Source organism: Passer domesticus, chromosome Z, assembly GCF_036417665.1.
Source record: "Passer domesticus isolate bPasDom1 chromosome Z, bPasDom1.hap1, whole genome shotgun sequence".
NCBI lineage: Eukaryota > Metazoa > Chordata > Aves > Passeriformes > Passeridae > Passer > Passer domesticus.
In genome coordinates this window covers 27876294-27884682 of record NC_087512.1, presented here as the reverse complement: position 1 = coordinate 27884682, position 8389 = coordinate 27876294, and positions in this window count along the sequence as shown.

Genomic DNA, 8389 nt, shown 5'->3' with positions numbered 1-8389 from the left:
TCAAACAAAGGAGGGCTGTGTCTGGGCAGAAATCATCACAAACCTGGGTAAAAAGAAAATTTCAAACCAATCTTTCTGTGTGTCATCATCACATCTCACTCTCCCTCACTGTGTCTCCTTGTCACTCTTTCACACACACACACAGACCTCAGCTCCCCTCCCTCATGGTCTGAACACAGTCACGAGTAATGGCAGAAGCATATGAGGAAGCCAGTTGACTTCTTGACCCCCAAGTCATTTTGTAGATGTCACAAGGATGCCAAATGTGAAGCAGAAGGCTGTCAAAGATGAGCTGGGGCTAAAAGCAAGACTATGAGCTGTAATACAAAGCAGAAGGAGCCTCTGGGGAGCAATCTGTCTTCCTAAGAAGTCTTGTGAACTGCTTTTTAGTATCAGGTGCATCATCTTGAGAAACCATTGTACATTCCAAGTAAAATTAGTTTAATGTTCCCACATAAAAAGGACCACAGCCAGGTGGAGGATCAGAATAGGAGCACACAGTGTGGAACTAAAAAGTTTTGCATGCTTCTGGAGGGGAAAAAACCCTATGTGGAAATTTATTACAGATATATTTCATATGTAAATCACAGCCACTTATTAAAGTGGGTATGAAAGTGGGTGATTTTATGAGTGCTAAATACCTCTACATGTTACCCTTTCAGACAGCAATGTCCATTTCCACCATGGAATTTTTACAGGCAGTGGGAAGCAGGTACTTGGACTCTTACACTCCTGATATTCCTAGGCCTAGGAATGGCATTTTCTTCCTTCCAGTGAAGTTAGCAGGAGAAAGGTAAGGTCCCAGCTCACATGTCCTTTCTGAGAGCATGTTACACACACTTTAATACTAAGAATATTATAAATTAGAGGAAACAGTAAGCAAGAAATAACTAAAATTAGGATGACAGATTTCTAAATCAATAATCCTGGTCAAAACAAAATGTGCTACATTTCTCACTGATCAAATTGTAACCATGTTACAAACCTGAATCCACTTGAATACCTGATGCGTTAGGTACATGTTTACCCTTTCATATTTTGTTATTTTCTTACCATCTATAGAATTTTTGTCGGATGTTAATACATTGCCAGATTATCTGACCTTGTGTGAGTAACCCTGAGAGAAAACCTGTGAGAAGTGCAGAGTATAAATGTGTGAAAAAATGTACATAGTAATAGCAATGAATTTATTTTCACCCAACAATTCTATTTACAGCTTTGAGACATAACAAGGCATGTCAAGATGGGGCTTTTCTGCTCATTTGGTCATGATGAGTGGTTACCACATGTTGCTTACCCCAGCACCATGTCCAAATTCACAAGTGCTGTAAGTTTCAAAGTTATGTTACAAGCCATGTGTTTTAGTTCTGTTACAGTGGAAATGCTGTTAGAGCCTTGTTAAGTGTGGTATGTCATGGGCTACGGTGTTAGAGAGCATTTAGGAGGCATGTCTGGTCACTTGAATCAATGTGAAAAGTGCAACATGGATTAAGCACACCTTTTTCTCTGCCAGTTTAAGTAAATGCTCAGGACCTTCTGGTTAACCTGTTTGACTGAAGGATAATACTTTCAGGTCAAATCATTCTGCAGAAAACCATCTTCCTTGTTCCTGTATATTGCCAACATACAAGGCTATTATAAATGATTCCATTATTATTCCTGTGTGAGAGAAGGGGATTTATTTATCTGGCATTAATCAATGCAGCAGGATAAAGAATAGCCTAGCTAGGAGCACCAGGAGGCCCCAGAACATATTTACTTGATTCTATTTTTTGAAACCATAATCTATGACATCTCATGGTTCAGATCATTGGCAATACTTGATGAAAACTTAATCCGGAATTTGTAAGACTATAGTAAATGTCAGGGGCAGAAATGGAAGGAAGGTATGAGCACGTAGAATATCAGATTTATTTCTTTTATGCTTCATCATTGTAATACAAAGAAGTCCACTAAAAACATTCAGCCCATTCAGTAACAGGACTATACTTGCATGCAAAAGCATGTCATGATTAAATATTATGTTGGGAAAGTTCTTTCAAGTGAGAAACACATTTCTGTAAGCTTGCTTGTGAGAGAATCCAACCAAGCCTACTGTAGAATATTTATTCCACTCTAACAGACCCAGCCTAAATGGGTTCTTTTGGAATATTTCCCCAATGGGCACTTCTTTTATATTAGTCTGTAATAATGACCCCTCTTTCCAAGCAGAGTAATTATTCTGAAATTAGGACATTCTGGAGAAAACGGGGAGGGCAGAATGGTAGAGTGGGTAAACTCTTAACAACAGGTTCAGGAGCAAGGCGTTGAGCCTTACTCAGGTTTTGTGTCAAAAGTTCATCACAACTGATCAAGTGAAGCACTGATGAGTTATTTGGCCTTAAAAAATCAATTATTTGAATGCAGCCACATCCCTCTTCTGTGTGATCTTTGCTTCAGCAACTGGAAAGATTTATCTGCACCAGTCTGCTAGGCCATGTAAGCTCTGACAGAAGGATCTTGTTTTAAATGTCAGATGCTCTGGGAACACTGTAATCCTCCATGTATGTAGAGGCTGGGGGACAGGACACTAGAGAGTCTCCTGTAGAAAGGAATCTGGGTGTTTCAGTTAATGGTCAGTTAACTAAATGAGAGTCAATAACGTGCCCAGGCAGCAAAGAGAGGCAACTGTATCCTGAGGTGCTCTAAGAACAGCATAGCTAACTGTTGGAAAGTGTTTGTCTCAGCCTTGTGTGGCCTTACCTCAAGGACTATGTGAGTTTGGGCTCCACAATTTAAAAAGGGTATAAAAATGTTGGTATTATGGCAAAGGAGAGCAGCAAACAGGGTGGAATTGTCACCATTGAGTCAGGAATGGATAATGGATGGCACAGATCCTAGGTCAGAAGGCTAAGAGGCTAGAAGCCTCCGTTTATTGGAACCCCTTCTTTTAAACACTGGTCTGATACAGGTGGACCTGACTGGTCATTTAATCAACATTTCACGTGATTGGCTAATTAAGAAGACACTCTTCAGTAAACATCTTATGAGAAAAACATCTTCTTCAAAACACCACCTGCAGATAGTTTACCATTTGTTTATCATTCTTTCTGCCTTCCTAAAACTTCCCAGACCAATTCACAGAAAAGCTTATCTGGCTTTCTCTGACCAGACTGCTGAATCTACACAGAATATCTAGGGGGCATGATTTGCAGGAAGTGACTGAGAATGTTCAGTCTGTTTAGCTTAGAAAAGAAGAGGCTGGGGGGAGACTTCATTGCTGTCTACAGCATCCTCATGAAGGGGAGAAGAGCTGGAGGTATTGATCTCTTTGTTTCCGTATCTGGAACATGAAGACATTTCATTAAGAAATGCCTTAAAGTTGCACCAGGGAAGTCCACACCAGATACATATAAAAAATCTTCACTGAGGGTGCAGTCAAGTACAGGAACAAGCTCCTCAAGAAGTGGGGTACTTCCAGCTAGAAGTCAAAGATCACAGGTGCATAAAAAACTCCATACAAATGGAGATGTTAGGGAGGGGGCTTGTGGAACACAGATGAAGGAAGGAAGGAAGGAAGGAAGGAAGGAAGGAAGGAAGGAAGGAAGGAAGGAAGGAAGGAAGGAAGGAAGGAAGGAAGGAAGGAAGGAAGGAAGGAAGGAAGGAAGGAAGGAAGGAAGGAAGGAAGGAAGGAAGGAAGGAAGGAAGGAAGGAAGGAAGGAAGGAAGGAAGGAAGGAAGGAGGGAAGGAGGGAAGGAGGGAAGGAGGGAAGGAGGGAAGGAGGGAAGGAGGGAAGGAGGGAAGGAGGGAAGGAGGGAAGGAGGGAAGGAGGGAAGGAGGGAAGGAGGGAAGGAGGGAAGGAGGGAAGGAGGGAAGGAGGGAAGGAGGGAAGGAGGGAAGGAGGGAAGGAGGGAAGGAGGGAAGGAGGGAAGGAGGGAAGGAGGGAAGGAGGGAAGGAGGGAAGGAGGGAAGGAGGGAAGGAGGGAAGGAGGGAAGGAGGGAAGGAGGGAAGGAGGGAAGGAAGGAAGGAAGGAAGGAAGGAAGGAAGGAAGGAAGGAAGGAAGGAAGGAAGGAAGGAAGGAAGGAAGGAAGGAAGGAAGGAAGGAAGGAAGGAAGGAAGGAAGGAAGGAAGGAAGGAAGGAAGGAAGGGTTTGTCCACTGAGTAAAGCGGATACTAACTTGTCATAGTCAGCCATGACTACAGCTTTTGACCGCATACTGATTTTCACATTTGCCTGCACTGCAAGTGCACTGGCAGAGCTGCTTTCAAAACAAAATTGTTAATACCTCCAGTATAAATACTTCTGAATAAAAAGGATATCTGGGCTTTGTCTCTACCTACATCCATAAACATCTGCTTGAAAATCTGAATAAATATTGCCTGCTGGAAGAGTAACTTAAGATAACTAATTGCTACTTTGCAGTTTGAGTTCACTTTCTAAGCATAAGTAATATATTTTTAAATATATATTCTGAGTCATATATATATATATATTTATTTATATATTTATATATATATATAACACTCAGAATGTCTGAGCAAGAGGATTGCTAACGTAGATGAAGCTGCATTAGCAAGACCACTAGTGGTCAGGGTTTTCATAGAATCATAGAATAGCCTGGGCTGGAAGGAACCTTGAAGACCATCTAGTTACAACTGGTCCAGGTTGCTCAGAGCTCCATCCAGTCTGGCCTTGAACACTTCTAGGGATGGGGCATCCACAAGTGGTACCAATTCTTTTTCCTTCTCTTGTTCAGGGAAACACTGAGCTGCCGTGGACTTTGTACAGCTCTGGTCAAATCATCACACAAGGGGTGGGGAAAGCTAAAACCCTGGTAACCAAGATTAAAGCCCCAGGTCCAGGCAGCTGTATATTGCAATTGTTTCTGGATACACCTTAAATACTGGCATCACCTGGTACATCAGTAATTAAAACCCCTATAAACCTGACATAAAGATGTCAAAATTCAACACATGCCTGATGCTTCCACATTTTGTACTTGCTGGTGGTGAACTTAGGCTGCTGGGTCACACACACTAGGGTGTTATTCAGTAGCAGTCCTAAGGGATCCTATAGGATCAAACAGCAACAGGAAGAACAGATGGCATTAGTAAGTGTGGCAGTAGTAAGGACGAAGCCTTCTGAAGTGATCTCAGGCCAGTTGCATGTGCTCTAGCAGGAGCATTGCTGTGGCTGTAGTTGCAGGGCAAGGTGTGCCAGGTGGGTAAAGCTGGTATTCTATGAGGCCATCTAATTGTACTTGTGCTTAACTGTAAAACTTGTAGTGTAAAAGAATAATGTACTAGCAGATTTTGCAACTGACTTTTGCAATAATAGCCACTCTTTCCCAAATTTACTGTCTTTTGCTTTGCCACCAACTTATCCATTGTGTCTCACTAGAGGGTTACCAAAGGGCATTTTCAAAGAGGCTGGTAAACTCTGATGGATTTTTGACAGATTTGCATGCTTACAGAAACCAGCCCAGAGCTTTAAGCTATCACTGCCTCCAAAAGGAACCTTGTCTGTGTGGTTTCTTAAATACTGAGACAGAACTTTTAGCAGCATTTCTAGATATCCTCTCCATTTGTAGAAACCCGTTTTTGTTCACTGCTCTACCTTCATCCACAAGAGCAGATGATACCCTGGCTTACAAATACACAGGTGTATTTTTAAGTACTCATTGAAATTGGAGCAAAATGGGGATAAATACAAGGTGACATTGGAAATAGAGATTTTCGAGACAGACCATGCACATTCAAATACAGCTTTCCTTGCGCATTGTAGAACTGAAACTTCAACAAGAATTTTAAATGCAAACTGATAGTCTCCATTCCCTTGAAATTGTTTTGAGTCCTTATGTTTCATTATTTTTATCCTTCTTTGGTTGTTAATATAAAACTGTGCAGAAGTCTGAGGAGTCCATCTTCAATTATTTACAATCATTATTATTATCTCTTCTTGAACTTCAGTCCAAGAACTAAAGCAATAATTACTGGAAAAGTCAAAAGCTGTCAATTAAATGTAAGGGTTTTTAACATTAGCTTTAAATCTAAGTAGTTAAAATTGAACCATTCAGGTTTGCAGCATTTCTGAAAACACAATTACTTAGAAATTATATCTGTTTAAGGATTCTAGCACTAGCCATGCATTCAAAAAACCCTGGTCCATCTTTTTCACACTGATGCGTAAGTGTCTTAATGGGAATATATGTAATTTTTTCTTAGAGAGAAAGATTTTTTTAGCATCTCATGTTCATAGAATGATGGAATGGTTATGGTTCAACAGGACCTTAGTTCCAGCCCCACTGCCATGGACCGCCCACTAGACCAGGCTGCTTATGGCCCTGTCCAACCTGGCCTTTTCAGGGGTGGGGCATCAACAACCCCTCTGGGCAACCTAGTGCTTCACCATCTTCTGAGTAAAGAATTTCTTCCTGACATCTAATTTATAAGTCTAAAATCTTTCTGTTTAAAACCACTGCCCCATGTCCTGTCGCTATCTGCCCATATAAAAAGTCCGTCCCTCCTCTGTATAAGCTGTCTTTAGGTAGTGAAAGGCTGCAGTAACATCCTCCCAAAGCTTTCTGTTCTCCAAGCTGAACAACATCTGAGTCTCTCAGCCTGTCTTCGTAGGAGAAGTTCTGGAGCTCTTTTATTGTCTTCCTGACGCTCGCTGGATTGCTCCAACAGGTCCCTGTCTTTCTCGTGCTGGGGACCCCAGAGCTGGATGCACCACTTCAGGTCGGGTCTCACAAAGAGAACTCAGGGGCAGAATAACTTCCCTTCACCTGCTGATGCATTTGGGAAGCTTTATTTCTGGGCTGTGAGCACACACTACTTACTGTCTGATGTGCAGTTTGTTTTTTGCATGTCTCAGCACATCTCTGAGAGGGATTCTATCTTCCCAGCCACACAGCTGAGGCTCACTGGTCGGTAGTTCCCCAGATCTTTTTTCACCCCTTTTTTAACTGTAAGTGATGTTTCTCTTTTGCCAGCCACTAGTGACTTCACCTATCTGCCATGACTTTTCAAATACAATGGAGTGTGGCTTGGCAAGATCAGCCAGATCCCCCAGGACTCAGGAGTGCATCTCATCAGATTCCATAGACCTGTGGCTATTCAGCTTCACTGTGTGTCCTGAAGGCAGCTCTTCACAATCTGACCCTGCCTTAACATTGAGAACAACACCTCCACCCCGCTTCCCAGCCTGTCTCTTCTGAAAAGCTTGTGGCCCTCACCTGCAGTGCTCCAGTCATGTGGCTCATGTCCCATGTTTCTGTGATAGCAGTTAGGTCTAGCAAATAGTTTTCTAATTGTACCATGGTTTGCAACTCCTCTGGCTTGTTACCTGTGCTCTGTGAAGTGGTGTAGAGGCTATCCACCTCTTCATCTCACAGGAAGAGTCCTCTCTAATTCTTTTGGGATGATTTGCAGGTATTTCCTTGCTATTCCCTAAAGTCCTGTTACTGAAAGTTCCTTACTGATGCTCAGCAGAACATCTCCTCTCCCTGCTGAATCTAGTTCAAAGCCCTGCTCACAAGCCCTGCCACCTTGTCAGGTGCATCCTGTTTGTTGTCAATATGCCCAGTCTCCCAAAGGTGTATCCCAGGTCATAGAATCTGAAGCCCTGAGCATGACACCAGTCTCAGCCAGTCCTCCTCCCTAGCCACTCATCTCACTCATCCTCAGTCCTAGTCCTTTCCAGTAGGACAGAAGAGAACATTAAATGTGCTCTCAATTATTTCAACACCTTTCCAAGGGACATAAAGTTGGTTTTGTTATTTCATGATATCTTTGTTGCAGCATTGATGATAGTCCTCAGCTTTTACAAGTCTTGGAAGCCTCTCTGTGATATCCCAAACATGAGCCACCCATAAAACCCCTTTAGAGAGGTTGTCTGGATGCCAGACAACTTCTTCTGTGCCTCTCAGTGAGAAGTCACAAATAACAACCCTGTACATGATTTTTTGGTGGTGCTTGTTCTAATAAATCTGTCTGATTGTACTAATCTAGTAAAATTCTCCCCATCTTGATATTGACTACTGTAGTGATCAGGTAAAAAGTAAGGAATGTTTCTCCATTTCCTCTTGAAAGATTAAGCTTTCAAAGATAAAGTTTTAAACTGCCTTTTCCAAAAACTTGAGAAACAACTTTATTTTAGAAAATGAAGCACCCTGCTTGCAGGTCATTAAAAGAATTTTGTATCTGGTGATACATCACATCAGGTGAGCAAGCAGTAAATTTTTGATATATTAGCTGAGGAGGCAATCAAATTTTTGGTACATCAGGTGAACCTCGCATAGATACCAGCAAGGAAGACAATGAACTTTAAGTAAGCAAAGCCGAAGTTCTCAGCCAACATGCTGCTGCTACGAGGTGAATGTGACATTGCCACTCTGAAAACACTCT